Source organism: Furipterus horrens, unplaced genomic scaffold, assembly GCF_987537825.1.
Source record: "Furipterus horrens unplaced genomic scaffold, mFurHor1.1.pri manual_scaffold_6, whole genome shotgun sequence".
NCBI lineage: Eukaryota > Metazoa > Chordata > Mammalia > Chiroptera > Furipteridae > Furipterus > Furipterus horrens.
The window spans coordinates 89,888,419-89,911,275 of record NW_028327176.1 but is presented as its reverse complement, the minus strand read 5'-3'; the positions used below and the strand labels follow the sequence as shown (position 1 = coordinate 89,911,275).

The following is a 22,857-nucleotide window of genomic DNA, read 5'->3' as shown; positions in this document are numbered from 1 at the left end:
ATTGGAATCGCAAGCTGAGAAGTCCAGTCTGCAGCCAGAGGTTCTCCCCAGGTGTTTCTCACCTCCCTTAAATACAGGTATCTGTGCTTACCACCATCCCTCTGGTGTCGCCACAGCTGCTGCTGCCAGCACAGCTTGATATCTTTGCCCCAGCTTCGCCCCTCCTACCTGTCAGGATGAGTACCACTTGCTTATAACTTCATACGCTGAACTTCCATGTAGCTTTATTTTCTGGAACTTCCGGTTGCTTCTGGTTTTGCTATAGTTGTATTCCTTCTTAGTTGTGGAGGGAGATGGAGCATGTCAGTCTATGTTATCTTTACTTTTAAGAACTTAGTAAGGTGTTGTGAGTGTGGGTGTGTTCAGCATCCATGGTCCCTTGAAAAGAAATTATATTTTCAATATCAGAATGTAAAATTATGTGTGCACATGTACTAGGTGTGTGTGTCGTAGCCTTGTTTTTATCCATGTGATCTTACAAATACTGAAGAGTGAATTAAAGTCTCATCCAGCTAGTACATTTCATTCTATTTCTTATTATTATCTCCTGACATACCTTTATTAATTTCACTGCTGTATTATTTGTTTACCTAGATATTCAAAATTCTATCTTTATCGTGAATTGTGCCTTTTAGAATTATGGAGCAATCTTCTTTGCTTTATTTAATGTTTTTGTGCCTGAATTCCACCTTTCTGACATTAAGAGTAAGACCCACATTTTCTAAAAATGTGTATTTACCTATTGTATTTTTTTACATTTACCTTTTTATATTCATTTATATTTTACCTTTTGAATTATTGTTTGGTAAATAATTTTCTTTTAGTGGGTGACTTAAGCTTATATTAGTTGATATTACAGGTGTATTTGGTTTAAGTTGTCACATATTTTGTATTATAGTTTTCTGTTTAAGTCTTTTATTTTTTAATTATCACCCAAAACACCAATCAGTTGCCTTTTGCATGCGCCCTGGCTAGGGACTAAACCCTGCAACCTAGGCATGTGCCCTGACCAGGAATAGAACCTCTGACGTTTTGGTTTATGGCATGATTTTCCAATCCACTCAGAAACACCATCCAGGGCTGTTTAAGTCTTTTAGTATGTTCGCTATGTTTTGCCTTTTGTTGTGTGGCTCTTCTGATATTTAGAAAGATTTTAATTTTTGTCCTAATGTTACCTTTTATGATTGTAATCTTATATAACATCCTTAATTCTGTTTCTTTAGATAGAATTAATTTTGTACTGTAACTAATGTTAAAATCAATGTGTTTTGTTTTCTTTCCCATTGCCCTCTTTCTCTTCTAAAATCCAATATCAGTAAACAAAATTGTCTTTCTTTGTGTTTACCTTTGAAGTGTTAAGTATGGTTCTATTTCTTTTACAACTTTGAATGGTAGTATTTGATCCCTACATATTACAAATGAGGGAGTTATCCAATTTAATGTTTTTTCCTTTTCCTCTTTCCTTTCTCCTCTCATTTTTTGTTATTCCTGTCAATTTATGTATTGTCAGACCATGTTACATGTAAATACTGACTTGCCACCTTGATTTCTACATTTACTTTTAATATTATTCCAATAGTTATATGTGAAATTAAAGTTCATCCCCATCCTTCAATCATGGTCTTTGCAGTCACCTTTTAGTTGACTAAAGTTCATTCTTTAGACATTTTCTCAGGGACATCTCATAGGAACAATATTCTCTGAGTTTGTGTGTGTCTATAGTCTTTATACCTGAAAGCCAGCTTGGCTGGTAAATCCTTGGCTTACATTTTCTTTTTTTAAGTATTTTTCAGGAATTGCCCTACATTCTCCTGGCACTGAGTATTGCTTTTAAGAAATATGAAGGCGGAATATGGAGATCCAAGGTGGTAGAGGAGTAAGTGGAAGCTTCACTAACCTCCTCCCAGGACCAGTCTGGGAAAAATCATCCGGAATAACCAACTGAACACTAGCTGGAGAGAAGTCTTATAACCACGGAGAGACAGAAAAGGCCACTTCATCACAACGTGACCAATAGGAAGTGCGGAGACACAAAAGGGCCAGCTGGGCTCCCATGGGTGGCAGCTGAAGGGACTGAGAAACAGCTCAGCAGCTGGGGGTTCCCCCTGAGCAAGGCAGGGTCTAAACCCCCAGCTGGGCTTCCCAGCCTACAGCAACAGAGCAGAAAGTAAAATAGCATCCAGCTGTGAAAAGCGAAAAGCCACGGGGTTTTTTGCTGGCCTGAAAGAAACAGCTGGAGAAAAAGAGCTCTTAAGCAGATCACATATGAAAATGTTTTGGCACCCACTTACTCTGGGCTCAAGCAGAGGGAAGGCAGAGAGGACTAGAGACACTTGGGGAGGATTTGGGGTGCTGGCTTTGAGGAGAGAACTAAGGGAGCAGCTGAATGGGTCTCAGTGCTGACCCATTCCCCATACTGCAGGCAGACCATTCCCCTCCAAGTCTCGTCAGCCTGAGGGGAAGCAAAAGCCCCACCTGCAGGAATTAATCTGCCCCACCCTTGGTGCTTAAGCCTGATGGCTGATCACAGATTGAATAGATTAACAACTAAAGGAGGCAGACAAAGGCAGTAGATCTCTGGTAGTCTCCAACAGGTTGCCTAGGCCCAGACTGGTACACGATCTGACATCACTAGGGGCAGATCCAGGAAGTGCAGATCAATCTAAGAAGCAGCAGCAAACAAGAAGAGTAACAAAAATGGAGAGACAAAGAAACAGTCCGCATCGAAAGGAAAGGAGGAATCCCCAGAAAGAGTGCTAAGTGAAATAGAGGAAAGCAAACTATCAGGTATGGAATTCAAAATATGGATTATAGGGAAGCTCAATGAGGTCAGTGAGCTCAAAGAAAACTACAAAGAACTCCAGGGAAACTACAAGGAACTCCAGGGAAACTACAAGGAATTACTGAGAATTACACCAGCATGAAAAAGGATGTAGAAGCTATTAATAAGAGCCAAGAGGAAATGAAGAATACAATTTCTGAATTGAAGAACACAGTAGAAGGCATTGAAAGCAGGCTAGAGGGAGCAGAGGATCGGATCAGTGAGCTGGAGGACAACATAGAAAAAAATTCCCAGACAATGCAACAAAATGAAAAAAGACTGAAAAAGAATGAAGAGGTTTGAAGAGAGCTGCAGGACAACATGAAACTTAATAATATCCATATCATAGGAATACCGGAAGGAGAAGAAAAAGAGCAAGGAATAGAAAACCTACTTGAAAAACTAATGACAGAAAACTTCCCTAACTTGATCAGAGAAAAAGTCACACAAATCCAGGAAGCACAGATGGTCCTAATGAAAATGAATCCCAACAGCCCCACTTCAAGACACATCATAATTAAAATGGCAACATTGAAACACAAAGAGAGAATCTGAAAAGCAGCAAGAGAGAAACAGCTAATAACATACAAGGGAGCTCCAATAAGACTATCATCAAATTTCTCAATAGAAACACTACAAGCCAGAAGGAAATGGCAAAAAATATTCCAAGCAATGAGAAACAAAGGTCTACAACCAAGAATACTCTACCCAGCAAGACTCTCATTCAAAATGGAAGGTGAAATTAGGAGTTTCCCAGACAAAAGAACCAGCATTGCAAGAGATGCTAAAGGGTCTGCTTTAAGAAGATGAAGAAACAGAGAGAGAAGGGGAGGAACACAAGTACAAAGGGGGAAAATGACAATAAGTACCTATCAATAATAACCTTAAATGTAAGTGGATTAAATTCACCAATCAAAACACACAGGGTAACTGAGTGGATTAGAAAACATGACCCACATATATGCTGTCTACAAGAGACCCACCATAGAACAAAAGATCTACACAGAGTGAAAGTGAAAGGATGGAAAAAAATATTTCAACAAATGGACATAAAAAAAAAAGCTGGGGTAGCAATACTATATCAGACAAAACAGATTTCACAGCAAAGGCCATAAAAAGAGACAAAGAAAAACATTTCATAAAACTTCGAGAAAAATCTATCTAGAAGATACAACCCTTGTAAACATATATGCACCCAACATAGGAGCACCCAAATATGTAAAGAAAATTCTGAAAGACTTCAAGAAGGATATAGACAGCAACACACTCATAGTAGGGAACCTTAATACCCCATTGTCAACAATGGACAGATCTTCGAAGCAAAGAAACACCAAGGATATTGAGGCATTGAACAACACTATAGAGCAAATGAACTTAGTTAACATATATAGAACTTTTCACCCCAAAGAAGCAAAACAAACATTCTTTTCAAGTGCGCATGGAACATTTTCAAAGATAGACCATATGGTAGGACACAAAACAAGCCTCAACAAATTGAAGAAAATTGAAATTATATCAAGCATCTTCTCAGATCATAATGGCTTGAAACTGGAAATCAATCTCAAGGAAAAAACTCAAAAACATTCAAACTCATGGAGAATGAATAACATGCTCTTAAATAATGAATGGGTTAACAATGACATCAAGGAAGAAATAAAAATGTTTCTGGAAACAAATGATAATGGACACACAACAACCCATAACCTATGGGATACTGCGAAAGCAGCCCTGAGAGGAAAGTTCATAGCAATAAAGGCCTACCTAAAAAAGATAGGAGAATCTCAAATTAAAAATCTAACCCTACAGTTATAAGAACTAGAGGAACAAAAACAAGCAAAGCCCAGAGCAAGTAGAAGGAAGGAAATCATCAAGATCAGAGCAGAATTAAATGACATAGAGATTAAACAAACAATTCAAAAGATCAATAAAACCAGGAGCTGGTTCTTTGAAAAGATAAAATTGACAAGTCTTTAACCAGGCTTTTCAAGAAAAAAAGGGAGAGGACTCAAATAAATAAAATCAGAAACAAAAGAGGAGAAATCACAACCAATACCACAGAAATACAAAGGATTTTAAGAAATTATGAACAACTGTATCACAAGAAATCTGACAACCTAAATGAAATGAACAAATTTCTGGAAAATATAATCTTCTGAAACTGAATCAAGAAGAAGCAAAAACCATGAACAGACCAATAACAACTATTGAAATTGAAGCAGTAATAAAAAAAACTCTCAGCACACAAAAGCCCTGGACCGGATGACTTCACAGGTGAATTTTACAAAACATTTAGGAAAGAACTAACTCCTATCCTTCTCAAACTACCCAAAAAATCCAAGAATAGGGAAGACTCCCTAACTCTTTCCATGAAGCCAGTATTACTCTAATTCCAAAACCAAGTCAAGATACAACAAAGAAAGAATACTACAGGCCAATATCGCTGATGAACATAGATACTAAAATCCTCAATAAAATATTGGCAAACCAGATCCAGCAACACATTAGAAAGATCATACACCACATCCCTGGGATCCATCCCTGGGATTCATCCCAGGGATGCAAGGATGGTTTAATATTCTCAAGTCAGTAAACATAATACACCACATAAACAAAATGAAAGACAAAAACCACATGATCATATCAATAGATGCTGAAAAAGCATTTGATAAAGTACAACACCCATTTATGATGAAAACACTCAGCAAAACGGGAATAGAGGGAACATACCTCAACATCATAAAGGCCATATACGAGAAACCTGAAGCCAACATCATACTCAATGGGCAAAAACTGAAAGCATTCCCCCTGAAGTCAGGAACAAGACAAGGATGTCCACTCTCCCCACTCCTATTCAACATAGTCTTGGAAGTTCTAGCCACAGCAATCAGACAATAAAGAGAAATAAAAGGCGTCCAGACTGGAAAAGAGGAAGTAAAACTGTCATTATTTGCAGACAACATGATAGTGTACATAGAAAACCCTACAGACTCCGTGAAAAAATTACTTGATCTAATAAGTGAATTTGGCAAAATAGCAGGGTACAAAGTCAATATTCAGAAATCGAAGGCATTTCTGTACACCAACAATAAAGTATCAGAGATAGAAACTAGAAAAAAAATCCCATTTTCTATAACAACAAGAGAAATAAAGTACCTAGGAATAAATTTAACCAAGGAGGTAAAAGACCTGTACTCAGAAAATTACATAACACTGAAGAAAGAAATTAAGGAAGATACAAATAAATGGAACCATATACCATGTTCATAGATGGGAAGAATCAACATCATTAAAATGTCCATATTACCCAAAGCAATTTATAGATTCAATGCAATCCCTATTAAAATACCAATGACATATTTCACAGACTTAGGACAAATTCTTCAAAAATTTACATGGAACCAAAGAAGACCCCGAATAGCCACAGCAATCTTGAGGAAGAACACAGTAGGAAGAATCACAATACCTGATACCAACTATACTACAAGGCCACGGTAATTAAAACAGTCTTGTACTGGCATAAGAACAGACATGTAGATCAATGGAACAGAATAGAGAGTCCAGAAATAAGCCCAGGTCTATATGGTCAACTAATATTTGACAAAGGGGGAAGGAACATAAAATGGAGTAAAAAGAGCCTCTTCAATAAATGATATTGGGAGAACTGGACAGGGACATGCAAAAAAATGAAACTAGACCACCAACTTATACCATACACGAGAATAAAGTCAAGATGAATCAAAGACTTAAATGTAAGCCATTACACCATAAAAGTCCTAGAGGAAAACATAGGCGGGAAAATTTCAGATATTCCATGTAGCAATATTTTCACTGATATATCTCCTAAGGCAAGGGAAATAAAGGAAAGAATAAACAAATGGGACTACGTACATCAAACTAAAGAGTTTCTGCTCAGCAAGAGAAAACATCAGCAAGATGAAAAGGGAACCAATCATATGGGAAAATATATTTGCCAATGATAGATCTCCAAAATATATAAAGAACTTATATGACTCAACACCAGGAAGACAGACAACCCAATTAACAAATGGGTAAAGGACCTGAACAAACACTCTCCAAAGAGGACATACAGAGGGTCCATAGGCATATGAAAGAATGCTCAACATCACTAGCTATCAGAGAGATGCAAATAAAAACCACAATGAGATACCACCTCATACCAGTCAGAGTGGCCATCATCAACTAATCAACAAACAAAATGTGCTAGTGAGGATGTGGAGAAAAGGGAACCCTACTGCATTGCTGATGGGAATGCAGACTGGTGCAGCCACTATGGGAAACAGTAAGGAATTTCCTCAAAAAAAAGAAAACTAAAAATGGAACGGCCTTTTGGACCAGCAATTCCATTGCTAGGATTATATCCGAAGAATTCTGAAACACCAATTCAAAAGAACCTATGCACCCCTATGTTCATAGCAGCACTATTTACAATAGCCAAGTGCTGGAAACAGCCTAAGTGCCCATCTGTAGATGAGTGGATCAAAAAACTGGTACGTTTACACAATGGAGTACTATGTAGCAGAAAGAAAGGAGGAACTTCTACCATTTGTAACCACATGGATGGAGGTAGAGAGAATTATGCTTAGTGAAATAAATCAGGCAATGAAAAAAACACACCATATGATATCACCTGATAGAGGAGACTAATGAACCATGCAAACAAATGAGCAAAATTGAACCAAAGGTATTTAAACAAGGAGTAGACTAACAGTGACAAGGTGGGAGGGGAGAGGGAGAGAAGAGGGTAAAAAGGGGAAGGGTCTAGTCAAAGAACATGTATAAATGACTCATGGACGTGGACAACTGGGTGGGGACTGACTGTGGGAGGAGGGGTGGACAGGGTGCTGGAAAGCAATAGGGAAAAAAGTGGGACAACTGTAATAGAAAAACAAACAAATTTTTAGTGCGGGGAAAAACTGAAAGCAAAATAAATTAATAAATGAGCCAGCAACCCCCCCCCCCAAAAAAAACTCACATGTAGGACAGTGAACAAAAGAAAATGTAAAGTATGGAAATGCAATTTTAGTGAATATTAAAAGGACCAGGATTTTCCTTCGCACTGTACATTTTTCTTTCTACTCGATCCCTCCAGAATTTGGCATTCTGAAGAAGTAAGTAATGACATAAGGTTCTTTGCATAGAAATAATAAGACCAGTTGTTAATAGAGGTTTTGTTGACCATGACTTTGACTGGAATGTCATGCCTAAAGGAGACATGCTTGGGCTCTGGTTGTTACCAAAAAGCCCTGAGGAACTGGGATTGACTTTCAAGGGTAATAAAAGCACATAAAAAAAAAAAAAAAGGCCTGGTACATTGGTTGGTTGTGTGGTCCATGGCAGTGTGTCCAGGGAAGGAACGAAAGTTGCTTTCCTGAAAGATGGCTGGAAGGAACCTTAAGGCACAATAGAAAATTTGAAGGACTTGGAAAAGACAGGTGTTTACAGGCTGAATGGCAGATATGTGGCTCAGCAGCTGTGCTCTGAAGGGCAGACTGAAAGTCACCCTTAAGGTTCCTTGTGTAAGTTTCAACAAAGCAGATGTAAAGGTCATATGTGGTCATTTGCTGCTCTTGTTGTGTTTATGCAAACGAACAGGATAAGTTAAAACTGGACTAGGGGACAGCCAACCAACCTGGAGTCTGCACAATCCTTCCCCATGTGGGAAGGCCAACCTCCCCTCCACATCCCCACTCTTATTAGGGATTTCTGGACCCAAGGGTAGGTAGGACGACGACCTTGTCCAGCTTGAAGCAGCTAGAGGAGCTCGAGACCTTCGCCCATTGTCCTTTATAAGATTATAAAGGGTCTTAAGTCTGAGAGGGAGGGATTGTTATTTTTTATTGTTAAAATAATTAATTAATTATTTAGAAAAAAGAAGAAGAAGAATATATGAAAGGGTGAGGCAGGAGAGCTTGTATGTACGACCCATGGGCATGGACTTGGGGGGGGGATTGTTGGGGGAGGGGGCTGCTGGGCGGAGGGGAGCAAAAAGGGGAAAAAATTGGAACTATTGTAACAATATAATCAATAAAATATACTTATAAAAAAACTGGACTTAATGCGGTCCCTTTAATGACAAGGAGGGTAATTTTAAGGAGAAAAATTGCGATTCAAGGAAAATCACAATGTTCAGTGGTAGACTATAAAGTAGGGCAGCTAACTGTCTTTAAAGTTTATTTTCATTTAAAGTTAGTTTTTATTTGAAAGTTAAACTAGGTCTGTGACATCATCAAAGATGCTTAATTTACAGGCAAGAAGAATGTCAAATGCCTTCCAACTGGATGTCTTTCTAATAAGACAGTCTTGCAGATTTAGAGACTAGTTTGTGGGTTATGTTGTGCAAAGTAACATGTGTGTTCTGTTTTCATAGGGCATAAGCCTACGATCTCATTACCTGAGTGATTGTCTGTACATATAGGCCTCACTTAATCCTGTTTGCATCACTGCCTCCTGAGACTCAACAGTTTAGCTGAACTAAGTGGCTGGATTGGTTAAGCATGGTGTGGTCTGTGGGCTTCACTTTAAAACTGGTTTCTCTTTTCTATCCTAATGGCTCGGACAGAAATGGCCCAGAGGTCTGAGAGGGGGTAAACCTAAAATATTTTTCTCATCCCAGACTACATATAGTGGGCCAAAGGTTTTTGGACAGGTGTGACGTGCCTTGCACACCTTCCTCCAAAGCAGCCTTTTTTCCCCTAATGTGTGACATTGAAAAAATTAAACCCTGCCTTTTATCATCTAGTGGTTATGGATTAAATGATGCCTTTTAACTCTGTTGCCAAATCTGTTGCCCTCAGAATACAACAAGGATGCCAGCCTGTTAAACCAAGCACGCCATTGTCCGGGGACAGCCAAATGACCTGGAGTCTGCAAGATCCTTCCCCATGTGGGAAGGCTACCCTCCCCTCCACACCCCCACTCTTATTAGGGATTTCTGGACCCAAAGGTAGGTAGGACGATGACCATGTCCAGCTTGAAGCAGCTAGAGGAGCACGAGACCTTCGCCTATTGTCCTTTATAAGATTATAAAGGGTCTTAAGTCTGAGAGGGAGGGATTGTTATTTTTTATTGTTATAAGAAATTAACTAATTAATTTATAAAAAAAGAAGAATATAGGAAAGGGTGAAGCCAAAGAACTTATATGCATGACCCATGGACATGAACTAAGGGGGGTGTGATTGCTGGGGGGAGGGAGATACTGGACAGAGGGGAGCAAAGGGTATAAAGTTGGAACTATTGTAACAATATAATAAAATATACTTAAAAAAAAGAAATACGAAGGCAGTGTGATTTTTTTTCTTTCATAAATAACTTTATTTTGGGGGTGAGATACCTGGTTGCCCAACCAATTCTTTATTTCTATGGTCCAATAATTTTAATATGTTTGAATCAGTTTCCCTGGCTCATGCTATGTCCTTTGACTTGAAAAGAAGATGCAAATTTTCTTTTATTTATGGAAAGATTTTAAAATTTATATCTTGAAATATAACTGGAACTATTTCATAAATACATGTCCCATTGGTCTGGTTTTCTTCAGGGATTCCATTTATGTTCAGGGTCAGATCTCCTCTGCCTATGCTCTATACCTGTCATTTCTCTCTAATCCTGTACTGTCTGGTATGGTAGGCACTGGCTGCATGTGGCCATTTAATTAATTAAAATTTAAATTAAAAATTTAGTTAGTGCTAGCCACATTTTATGTGCTCAATAGCTGCACAGGGCTAGAGACTACCACAATGTACAACATACATATTTATATATGTAATTTCCATCACCATAAAAAATTCTGTTGGACAGGGCCACTCACTTGAACTTTTATTTCTATTTCATTTTGCTTGCTTTTTTCATATCTGTCCTTTTTGTCCCTTACTGTGATACTCAGAGATGGTTTCTTTTTCCTCTTTTATTTATTTCTTAAGTTTGTCCAACTCATGCTTCATCTGTTTTATTGCCATCTCTTCCTTGATTTCTTGTACTTCTGCTATGAAGCCTTTCTTCATTGAGGCATTTGCTTGTTTTGTTTTATTTTACTTCTAGTTAACTTTTGGTCAAAATTTTAATCTCTCCCTTGTCTGGTTCTTCATCTCTTAACTTTTGCTATTCTGTCCCGCCTCTTTTCTTATATTACAAAGTGTGGTAAAAGTAGGTTTACAGTTGTGAGTTTGAAAACAGTTTATTCTTGTATTCTTATTTATTAATTATTGTATTATTTACAATACTTACTTTTGCCCCACCCTATGTCTTTGTTAATGCGAGTCCCTGATTTTCTTACTTTTTATGCAATGAATTGAGTTTTTCTGGCTCAAGCATTTGTAGGAGGTTCCTTAGGTGAGTGTGTTATGTGGGCATTTTCTGAAATCTGCCACCTCTGGTTCTTTCCTCTGTTCTCCTTTCATCATTATTGTACTTACACCCACTCAGTCTCTGACCAGTTACTTTCTGCCTGGTAATTTTCAGCTCTCTCAACTCCTGTGGTGTGTAAACGATGTGGGTTGTTCACTTTAGGGTGAGCCCTTTAACCACAGGAAATGTAGTTTTTACTAATATATTCTGAGATCTGCCATCTCTGTTTCCTTTCTGTTTACGTAATCCCCTGTGATAACTATTGCACTCGATGCCCGTGTGGCTTCTGTATGCGATTTGGTAGCACTTAATGCATTTTTAAGTATACAGATTATATCTGTCATTCAGTCTAAAATGGGATTTACTTGTTTTTATCCCCTGTATGTCTTGCAGTTTTTGTTTGTTTGTTTGTTTTGTTTTTATTTTCTGATCACAAGTTTATTTAACACAAAATAATCCCTCCAACTTTACTGAGGTGGTTGACTTCGTCCTCGACCAAATCTGCCTCTAAATTGGAATTCAGTTGCTGACCCAGCCCCAGCCTCAGCTTTCTTGTCAGCACCAGGGGGCACAGTGCTCTGTCTGTAAGTGTCTCTGTCAGCTTCCCCTTGAGTGAGTCTTGCAGGTCGCTCACCCTCCAGACCTTTGGGCCTTGGCCTGCCAGTCTCAGGCCAGCTGCGGCGCAAAGTGGCAGGCACGATCTCAGGGGGCAGGTGGAGGTAATCACGGAGATACTGGATGCCCTCGTTGGTAAGGTACCAGTAGAAGTGTCTCCAGGCAAACTGTTCCCTCAAGTAGCCTCGTGATTTGAGGAACTGCATGGCCTTCATGACGTGAAGATTAGGCACATTTTTGTCTGCCAGCTCGGAGTGTTTGGGCATGTGCATGTCCTTCTTGGCCACCATCACTCCCTCCTTAAAAAGGAGTTCATAAATGGCAATCCGGTTCTTCTTGGGCATCAACATTGCGGCAACTGCTGCGTCTGGAGCCGGAGCTGTCTTGCAGTTTTTTGCAGGACATCTTTAAGAAGAGAAAAATTGCTCTTAGTAATTTTTTTACGACAAGCCTTGACCTTTTATTAACCTACATATAATACATTTTCATTAATACCATTTTATAAAATGTTTGTTCAAATTTGCTTACATGTTTACAATTTTTTTAGCCTACTGTTCTTTCATCTCAGATTTCATTACTGGGATCATTTTCCAACCCTTTAGAAATTCTTAAGGGTAGTTGTTTTGTTGTTTATCTGAAAATATCTTTAGTTCATCATTTTCCTTGAAAAATAATTTTATGGCATATAATTTTAGATTGATGGCTCTTTTCTGTATCACTTCGGCAATTATCCCAGTATTCTATAATTTGTTCTTACTGTTGCAAAGTCAGCTACTAGTCAGCTTGGTGTTCCTTTGTAGGTGATCTGCCTTTTTCTTTTTAGCTGCTTTTAGAGCCTTCTCTTTGTCTCTCATGTTCTGAGGTTTACTATATTGTGTTTAGATGTGGTTCTTTTAAAAATTATCTTGCTTTGTATACATTCTGCTTCTTGGATCTGAGGATTCATGCCTTTCATCTGGTCTGGAAAATTCACAGTAATTGCTTTTCCAAACATTGCTTCTCTCCAGTCTCTTTACTCCCTTTTTCTATGACTGATTAGATTACGTTAGATCTTTGCATTCTATCCCCTTTAATCTCTCTTTCAGAGTTTTTCAACTTCTTATATCTCTTTGTTCCTTTTTAGGTTTCTTGTTGTTCACTCAGAGTGTGATTACATTTTTAATTAATTAATATAATTATAATAATTAATTAATTAATTCTTAATCCTCACCAAGGATATGTTTTTTGATTTTGGAGAAAGAGGGAACTAGAGGGAGAGGGATAAAGAGAGAGAGAGAAGGAAACATCAATGTGAGAGAGAAGCATCCATTGGCTGCCTCCCATACATGCCCCAATGGAGAACTGAACCTGCAAACTAAGGTACATGCACTGACAGGGAATGAAACCTGCAACTTTTAGTATATAAGGCAACACTCCAAACAAATGAACCACCTAGCCAGGGCTGCATTTTTATTTTTTAAAGCATTTCATACATTTAAAAATATTCTATGACAGACACAAAGGGGTACATAATGTACAAGTCCAATATATGACATTCTGTAATACACAAAAGTGTAGGGTCAAAATTCATATCAGTGGCTGCCAAGAACTGGGAGCTGGGGAGAAAATTGACATCAAAGGGACACAAGGGAGTTTTGGAGGCAAAGGAAATATTTGATAACTTAATTGTGGAAATAGTTACATGACTGTAAATTTGTCAAAATGTATTGAGCTATACACCTAAAAAATGAATTTACTGTACTAAATTATACCTCAGTAAACCTGATATCACCCTGGCTGGTTTGGCTCAGTGGATTGAGCGTCGGCCTGCGAGCTAAGTGTCGCTGGTTCGATCTTCCAGTCAGGGCACATCAGAGAAGGAAAACTCTGACTCCAAAAAACCTCCGCTGCCTTGCGGCATACCTCTTCAGGGGAAAGGCTAAGGGAGTAAACCCCGACAGAAAATCCGGAGCTGGAGTCCCTAAGGCGGTTTGATGTTGTAGTCAACACCGGCAACTCCTGCGGCGCACCTGAAGCCAAGCTGTATTGACTCTGTCTTTCCCTTGGACCCTTCAGCTGCGAAGAGAGGGGGGGTCTGCTGCATGGGCAACAGCAGACCCTCCATATCACCCTGCCCAGGCTCTGTAGCTTCAGCTTCACTGGAGAGGACACTCCAGCGTCATCACAAGATGTCGATGCAACACGGGAGGAGACAGATACCGTGTCACTCCCGAGTTGGACTGCACAGCCATTCTTGGCGGTGCAGATAGACTCTTAAGAAGCTACACCATCGTCTCTGGAGACGGATGGCTGCCGACGGAAACCTGATATATTTTAAAAATTGTATGGTTAACCACTATTCACATGCCAAATATAGAAGTGGAAGTGGGGAAAAATTCATTAGAATATAGAGGTGATGGTCTTTTTAAAAATACTTTCTTGTCACAATTTAAAAAAAAATTTATTATTTTTGATTTTTTATTTTAGAGAGAAGAGAAGGGAGAGAGGAAGAGAGGGAGAGAAATATTGATGTGAGAGAGAAACATTGACCGGCTGCCTTCCATAGTTGCCCTGAGGACAGAACCCACAGCCCAGGCATGCTCCCTGACCAGGAATAGAACCAGCAACCTTTCAGTTTGCAGGACAATGCCCAACCAACCAAGCCACATTGGCAGGGGCAAGGTGACTGTATTAATTCTCTAATTGCTTATGATGATATAGTCAGTATGTATGACTTTCTCCCTCTGTACTTTGTGGTTTGGGTCAGTGGATTGAGCGTTGGCCTGCGAGCTAAGTGTCGCTGGTTCGATCTTCCAGTCAGGGCACATCAGAGAAGGAAAACTCTGACTCCAAAAAACCTCCGCTGCCTTGCGGCATACCTCTTCAGGGGAAAGGCTAAGGGAGTAAACCCCGACAGAAAATCCGGAGCCGGAGTCCCTAAGGCGGTTTGACGTTGTAGTCAACACCGGCAACTCCTGCGGCGCACCTGAAGCCAAGCTGTATTGACTCCGTCTTTCCCTTGGGCCCTTCAGCTGCGAAGAGAGGGGGGTTCTGCTGCATGGGCAACAGCAGACCCTCCATATCACCCTGCCCAGGCTCTGTAGCTTCAGCTTCACTGGAGAGGACACTCCAGCGTCATCGCAAGATGTCGATTCAACACGGAAGGAGACAGATACCGTGTCACTCCCGAGTTGGACTGCACAGCCATTCTCGGCGGTGCAGATAGACTCTTAAGAAGCTACACCATCGTCTCTCGAGATGGACGGCTGCCGACACACGACACTTTGTGTCATGTTTCCTTTGACTCAGTGACCTGAGGTTTCTTACCAAACTTACTGTCACAGGGATCTGGGCCCTTGATAATTCTGTCTTTACAGGAGTATGAAAGTCTTCCATTAACTTTTCCATTGGATGTGGTAGTATGAGACCTGCTCCAGAACAACAACTCTGTTAAGATTCCCTCAAGCTCACTTTGGAGCTGCAACATTTTTTCCCCTTGATAGTCAAGATTATTAAGGATCAGTCAGCCCAGTTAACACCATTACCTCCTTTTTGCCTAATCACTTGTGGTATAAAAGCCCCAAATTACCAGCATTGGAAACATTTTTTCACCTTGTGGAAGCAATTATCTCTTATTTCCCCAAATGCCAAGTCAGCAGGGCAAATGACTTATTCGCTATTATTTGACTTAATCATGAAAGGCACTATCCCACTTGTACCTCATAGTTCCCATGCCTACATAGTCTAATTACATAGGAGAAGCAACACATACAGATACATTGGTTCATGATTCCAAACATATAAACCATCCTTCAGGCCAGCATCCCAACCTCATGAGGTGTTGTCCCAGTTGGAGGATCAACTGGATCTTCAGTAGGTCACTCAGCTGTTTTATGAGGTAAGCTGCTGGTCCAGGCGTGAAGGAAGTATGATTAACATACTCACACAACTTATTATGTCTTTAGAAATGCCTGGAACCCAATCCTGAATGTTATACCTCTTCCAGGTAGTGATAAAGCATTGCTTGGAATGCCCTCCTTTACAGCTAGGTGACTCAGATAACTCATAGTGGGCAGCTTCGATATGTACAGCAGCATCTGGGTTCCCCATGGACCAAGGAGCAGGCTAGAGCAGTTTCTTTAAATGAAAATAGTCATTTGCCTGAGATGCCAGAGCTTTGCTTCATAACTCCAGGGGCTTCTGCTCAGATTCTTGCCACAGACTGCATATGGCATTCTCATCTGCCACCCATTCATGGGACACCGCTGGACCCACTGGGCCATAAAGGATAAGGGAGAGAATCCCCTGCTTCTCCACTACAGGTTTTCAGTTATATACATTAAGTAGGTATTGAGTATATCGCACACCTTCTTCCATCCCAGGGATTTATCAAGATGCTTTTGACTATAGGAAAAACCCTAACTCAAACTATCTTAAACAAGAAAAGCTACAATCTTGCAGAAATTAGAGGTCTAGCAGTAGGGTGAGTTGTGATTCATTATATGGGTTGCAATTCAATAGGGTTCATTATGATTAGCACTCAGTACTGTCATTACAGAGGTTCTTTCTGTTGCTCTGCTTTCCATCCCTTTGAGTGGCGGTCTTGTTCAGGCTAGCTTCCCTCAGAATCACAAAGTGGCTGCGGCATTTCTGTGTCATATCCAGACATAAAGTCCAAAGGAAAAAGAGAGGTTCCCTCCCTTCCCCTTCCTGTGTGGGTGTGGGTGTCTTGTTTCAGAACTAAGGAGACATTTCCTAGAAGCCTTCAGGAGAATTCATATGTCTTTGGCCAGAATTGATGACATGTCCAGTCCTAAACCCATCACTGGCAAAGGAAATGAGAGGACCGTAATTGACTTAGAGACTAATCATTTGAGGTGGAACAGATGTTGGAAAATCAAATACCAGAATGAATATGGACTCAAACTAAACACCTCTAAGATCACTACTGCCTTTTTTGGTAACCATACCCACTTTGCTTCTGGTGCTTAAGTGCCAATATATAACTTCTGCCACCCTGGAGTTTCCCAACCCCATTAAATTTAGGCATTTCATCTCATTTTCATGTTCCAGCAACATCAGTGGCTTCCAAAGAAGAGACATTAAAGTGCTTTTCAAAGATGCTGGCACCCCCTTACTAATGATGTCTTAAGCCTTTGAGTGAAGTGACTACCTTCTGGGCTCACTGAGGACCTATAACTGTATGAACACAAAGCTGGTTGGTGGTATTTACATAGGATAAATTGTTCTAGCCTTTCTGTCTTTCTAAGTCTTGAACTTTCTTTTCCTGTATTTTTAAAATTTCTGTCACCTCAACTTGTTGTGGTCCATCGTTAAGTGAAGACCAAAGTGGATCTGGGCTTTGGTTAACCAACTGAGGAAATTGTTCAAACTACTTTCAGCTGCTAGTACAGTGAGTCCAAAATCTTGAGTACGGACACTCACATCAATAAATTTAATTCCAATCTAATATTACATGCCTCCTAACTTGGTGGGTACACACAGAACCCAGTCCTGTTATAAATTAGCAAAATCCCTATAATAAATCTTTTGTGCATAAGTCACCTTCTCCAAGATTTGATTTGAATTTTTCCCTCCCAGAATATGCCCAGATCTGACTCTAGTTATAGAGGACTGCCTTTCTCTTGCAAGGGAAGGGGTAGATGTGTTTTCAAGCAAGGGAGAAACAGCTTCATTAGATAAGGGAGGAGAGATTGTTTTAATGGCAAATAAAAGTGGAAGTGCACATTGAAGTTAAAAACAGGAGGGTAATTGACAATCCACTCTACCCAAGTGGTAGCACAGAGCACAGAATAATTCTCTAACAAGAACAGTACACAGAGTCCCAAGGGATCTAGGGCAGCTAGGTTTTAGCACCCCAAGTAAAGCCGTCACTATGTGAGGACTTCAGTGTAAAGCAAGAGTCCTGCACCTTACCCAAAGCAGTACAGGCCTGCTGTGCATATGGCCCTCACTGAGATGTCCTCCTTTCTATTTTTATAACATGAACAGAAAACCAAAGATCACTCGACATTGAGAAAAGCCTCTATAGCACGAAAGTGGAAAACCAAGACTTAAAAAAGTAGAAAAAAAATCTGACAACAGAGACAATTGAAGAAATAGACTAGAAACAATAACAACAACAAATAGTTAATATTCTCAAATATGTAACTTTTTTTTTACAGAAAAATAAATCATAGTACTATGAAGAAAGGAACAAAGTACAGGAAAGAATCTTGAAAATTATAACTATGATGATTTGAGGAAGATGATGATAACAGCATAGTTTTTTAAATTAAAGCTTTATTGTGGTATAATTGAGATAAAATAAAGTGCATATGTGTAAAGTATAAATTTATAAGTTTTGATCTATGTATATATCCATGAAACCATCACCACAATCAAGATAATGAACACATCCATCACCTTCAAAAGTTAGGTCAGGCCTCTTTGTAATTCCTTTTTCTTATTCTCCTGCCTCCCCTCCAAAGCAATCTATGGTATGTAAATGGAATGATACAGTATACACTCCTATTTGCATAACTATTTTAAGATTTATCTGTGTTGTGGCATGTATCAATAATTCATTCCTTTTGATGGCTAAGTAGTAATTCCATTATATGGTTGTACCACAGTTTATCATTCACCTGCGGATGGATATTTAGATTTTTTTATTTTTTGACTATTACAAATAAAGCTGCTATGAACAGTCATGAACAAGTTTTTGTGGGCCTGTATTTCCTTTCTCCTGGGTAAATTCCTAGGAGTGGAATGGCTGGATCATATGGTAGGTTGATGTTTAAATTTTTAAGAAACTGTCAAATTGTTTTCCAAAGTGGTTATACCTATTTACATTGCAGTGTATTAAGAGTTCCAGTGATTCTACATGCTCACCAATACTTGCAATAGTCAGCTTAAAAAATTTTTAAAACAGTTTTATTGAGATATAACTTAAATACCACAACATTCACCCACTTAAGGTATACTATTAATGATTTCTAGAATATTCACAGAGTTGTACAAACATCACCACTATCTAATATTAGGATATTTTCATTACTCCCACCAAAAGAGCCTCATATCCATTGGTAGTCACTTCCTGGAATTTGAGGACTTTGCTATAAAGCAAGATCCCTGCACCTCTCCTCTCTCTTCTAGGCAACTGCTAATCTACTTTCTGTGTCTAGGCCTGCCTATTCTGGACATTTCGTTTAAACTGAGTTGTAAAATATGTGATGTTTCATGACTGGCTTCTTTTACTTATCATGTTCTTAATGTTTATCTGTTTTGTAGCATGTACCAACACTTCATTCCTCCTTTAAAATTTTGTTGATTCTGAAATAATTATAGATTCACAGGAAGTTGCATAGATAACACAGAGAGGAAGGTCTCATGCACTCTACACCCAGTTTCTCTCAATGGTTACATCTTACCCAACTATAGTACTATGTCAAAACCAAGAATTTGACATCGGTACCCAATGTGTGCATTATTTTATCACATATGTAGATTTGTATAACTGCCACTACAGTAGTCCCTCTCTATATCATGGTTCACTTATCGCGGCCTTACTGTATCGCGGGATTTTAAAAAATATTATATTTAATTGTTTATCACGGATTTTTCACTATATTGGGGGATTTTGTGGTACTGTATATGTATGTTGTTAAAGTTACATAGGTTTAAGAGTGTAGAATAAATGTAAGGTTCTTACTTCGTGGGGGGGGGGGTCTAGAATGTAATATCCGCAATAAGTGAGGGAATACTGTATACTCAAGATACAGAACTATTTCATCACCAGAGAGATCTCTCTGGTCCCTTCTTTCCATCATCCCTAACCAGTGGCAACCACTCCATTTCCATCTCTATAAGTTTGTCATTTCAAGAATGTTATATAAATGGAATCACACATTATGTGACCTTTTGAGAGTATTATCATGAATTTTCCCTAATATTAAAAAAGTATAACTAGATAGATAATGAAATGAAAATCTCATGGATGATACTTATAACAAAACTAGGTGACAAACCCCAAAATAACAGAAAGTAGAACTAAAACAGCAGTCATACATCTGCACAGTATCAGCATATGTGTGAGAGGAAGCAGAGAAAAGAATGGTGTGTCTGGGGGACCTGAGAAAATAAACCCGAAGTAGCCCCCAAAATTATTGCTGGAGAGTGCAGTGGTGGATTCTGAGAAGAGCACAGGCCAGGAGGGATTTTGCTCACTCCAGTAGCCACTCAGTGCAAAGCCAGGAAGGTCAAGCGCTATTCGTTCACGAGACTGACATCCTAGGACCTCCATGCTGAGGAGAAACTGGGGAATGGAATCAAAATTGGGCAAAACATGGACCATATAAGGAGCAAAGAAAACATAAAAGCAAAATAAAATTGGGAGGTGGGAGATAGAGTGAAAAAAATCCCAGAAGGTAAAATGAACACTACAAAAATATAAAAGAGTTCTATGACATTAGAAAAGCTCTTCTGAACACGCTTCCTTCTAAAAGTTCAGAGAAGATAGTTTCATATTAAAAATGAGCAACCAAAGGAACAAAGCAAGGATGTCCACTTTCAATACTTTTATTAACACAATATTGGAAGTTCTAGCCAGAGCATTTAGCCAATAAAATGAAATAAAAGGTATCCAAAATGTAAAAGAAGTAAAATTATCTCTGTTTACAGATGATATGATCTTATATGTAGAAAATACTAAAGATTACACACACAAAAAAAAATGCTAGAGCTAATACATTCAGCCAAGAAATGGGATACAAAGTCAACACACGAAAATCAGTTACTTTTCTATATAATAACAATAAACAACCTGAAAAGGAAATTATAAAAAATATTTCATGGGAGCATTTGAGATCTTGCCCCTGGTATATGTCATCAATTTAGCTCCAATAAACACTTATAAAAAATTTAAAAACAGCCCTGACTGGTGTGACTCAGCTGGGTGTCACCCTGTAAAGTGAAAGGTCACTGGTTCAGTCCCCAGTGAGGGCACATGTCTAGGTTGCAGGTTCAGTTCTGGGTCCAGCTCCATATAAGAGACCACTGATCGATGTTTCTCTTTCGCATCAGTATTTCTCTCCCTCTCATGCTCCTCCCTCCCCCTCTCCAAAAAACAAGACAAAATAAAACAAAACCCACAATTCATCTAAAATGACATCGAAAAGAATAAAATATTTAGGAATTTATCAAGGAGGTAAAGACAATGAAAACTACAATATATGGCTGAAAGAAATGAAAGAAGACTTAAATAAATAGTAATACATCTTATGTTCAAGGATTGGAAAACTTAATATTGTTAAAATGTCAGTATTACCCAAAGCAATCTAAAGATTCAATACAATCCCTATCAAAATCCCAATGACATTTTCTGCAGAAATAGGAAAATTCATCCTAAAATTTAAATGGAATATCAAAGAACCCCAATTAGAAAAACAAATTTTAAAAAGAACAAAACTGGAGAACTCACATTTCAAAGCTTACTACAAACCTGCAGTAATCAAAACAGTGTAGAACATGCTGAAAAGCAGACATATAGACCAATGGAATAGAATAAAGAGCCCAGAAATAAACCCTCACAAGTATATTCAAATAATTTTTGACAAGGATGCATTCATTCAATGGGGGATAGGACAGTTTGTTCAACAAACAATACATGCAAAAGAATGAAGTTGGACACTTACCATATGCAAAAATTAATTCAGTATGGGTTAGAGACCTAAACATAAGACCTAAAACAATAAAACTCTTAGAAAAAAAAAATAGCACAAAAGCTTCACAACGTTAGATTTGGCAAAGATTTCTTAGGCTTCACACCAAAGGCACAGAAAACAACAACAAAAAAATAGACAAATTGAACTTCATGAAAATTAAAAAATTTTGTGTGTTAAAAGACACTATCACTATCACCCTGGCCAGTGTGGCTCAGCTGGTTGGAGCATCGTCCTGTAACCATAAGATTGCAGATTCGATTCCTGGTCAGGGCACATACCTAGGCTTGAGGTTTGATCCCTGGCCTGGGCACATATAGGAGGCAACCAGTTGAGGTTTCTCTCTCTCTCACATCAATGTTTCTCCCTCTCCTTTACTCTCTCCCTTTATCTTTCTCTGAAAGCCATGAAAAAAAAAGATGTCCTAGGGTGAGGATTTAAAAAAAAAATGTTTTAAGACACTATCAACAGAGTAAAATGGCAATCCACGGTAGAGGGGAGCAAAGGGGAAAAAACTGGAACTACTGTAACAACATAATCAATAAAAATACTTTAAAAAATAATAAAAAATAAAAATAAATGGACAAAGGACTTGAACAGACACTTCTTCAAAGATATACAAATTACTAATACATACATGAAAAGATGCTCAATATCATTAACAATTAGGGAAATGCAAATCAAAACTACAATAAGATACCACTTCACATGTATTAAGGTAGCTACTATTAAAAAGAAATAGAAAGCAACAATTGATGGTGAGTATGTGGAGAAATTGAAATTCTTGTGTACTGTTGGTGGAAATGTAAAATGGTACAGTCGTTGTAGAAAATCATATGGAGGTTCCCCCGAAAATTAAAAATAGAACAACTATATGATTCCACAATTCCATTTCTGGGTATTTACCCAAATTATTTGCAAGCAGGGTCTCAAAGAATTATTTGTGCAGCTATGTTCATAGCAGTGCTATTTACAATAGCTAAAACATGGAAGCAACTCAAGTATCTATCAGTAGATAAGACAACTGTGTATATACATATTGTTCAGTCTTAAACTGTAAAAATATTTTTGTAATATACTACAATACAGATGAGCTTGAGGACATTATGCTAAGTGAAATAAGCCAGTCACAAAAAGACAAATATTATTCCACTTATATGAGATTCTTACAGTAGACAAAACTATAGATGAAAAAAGTTTCCAGGGACTGGGGCAGGGAGGAATGGGGAATTATTATTTAATGGCTACAGAGTTTGTTTTACAAGATGAAAAGATTCTAGAGACAGATGGCAGTTACAGTTGCACAACATTATGAATGTATTTACAATAATGCCACTGAACTGTTCACCTAAAAACAAT

The 22,857-nt window shown here is 38.6% G+C and overlaps 1 pseudogene; it reads right to left on the bottom strand.

Annotated features, from left to right (window-relative positions):
- Positions 1 to 11,649: 11,649 nt before the first annotated feature.
- On the bottom strand, positions 11,650 to 12,159 carry LOC150006916 (small ribosomal subunit protein eS10 pseudogene; annotated as a pseudogene).
- Between the last annotated feature and the right edge of the window lie 10,698 nt (positions 12,160 to 22,857).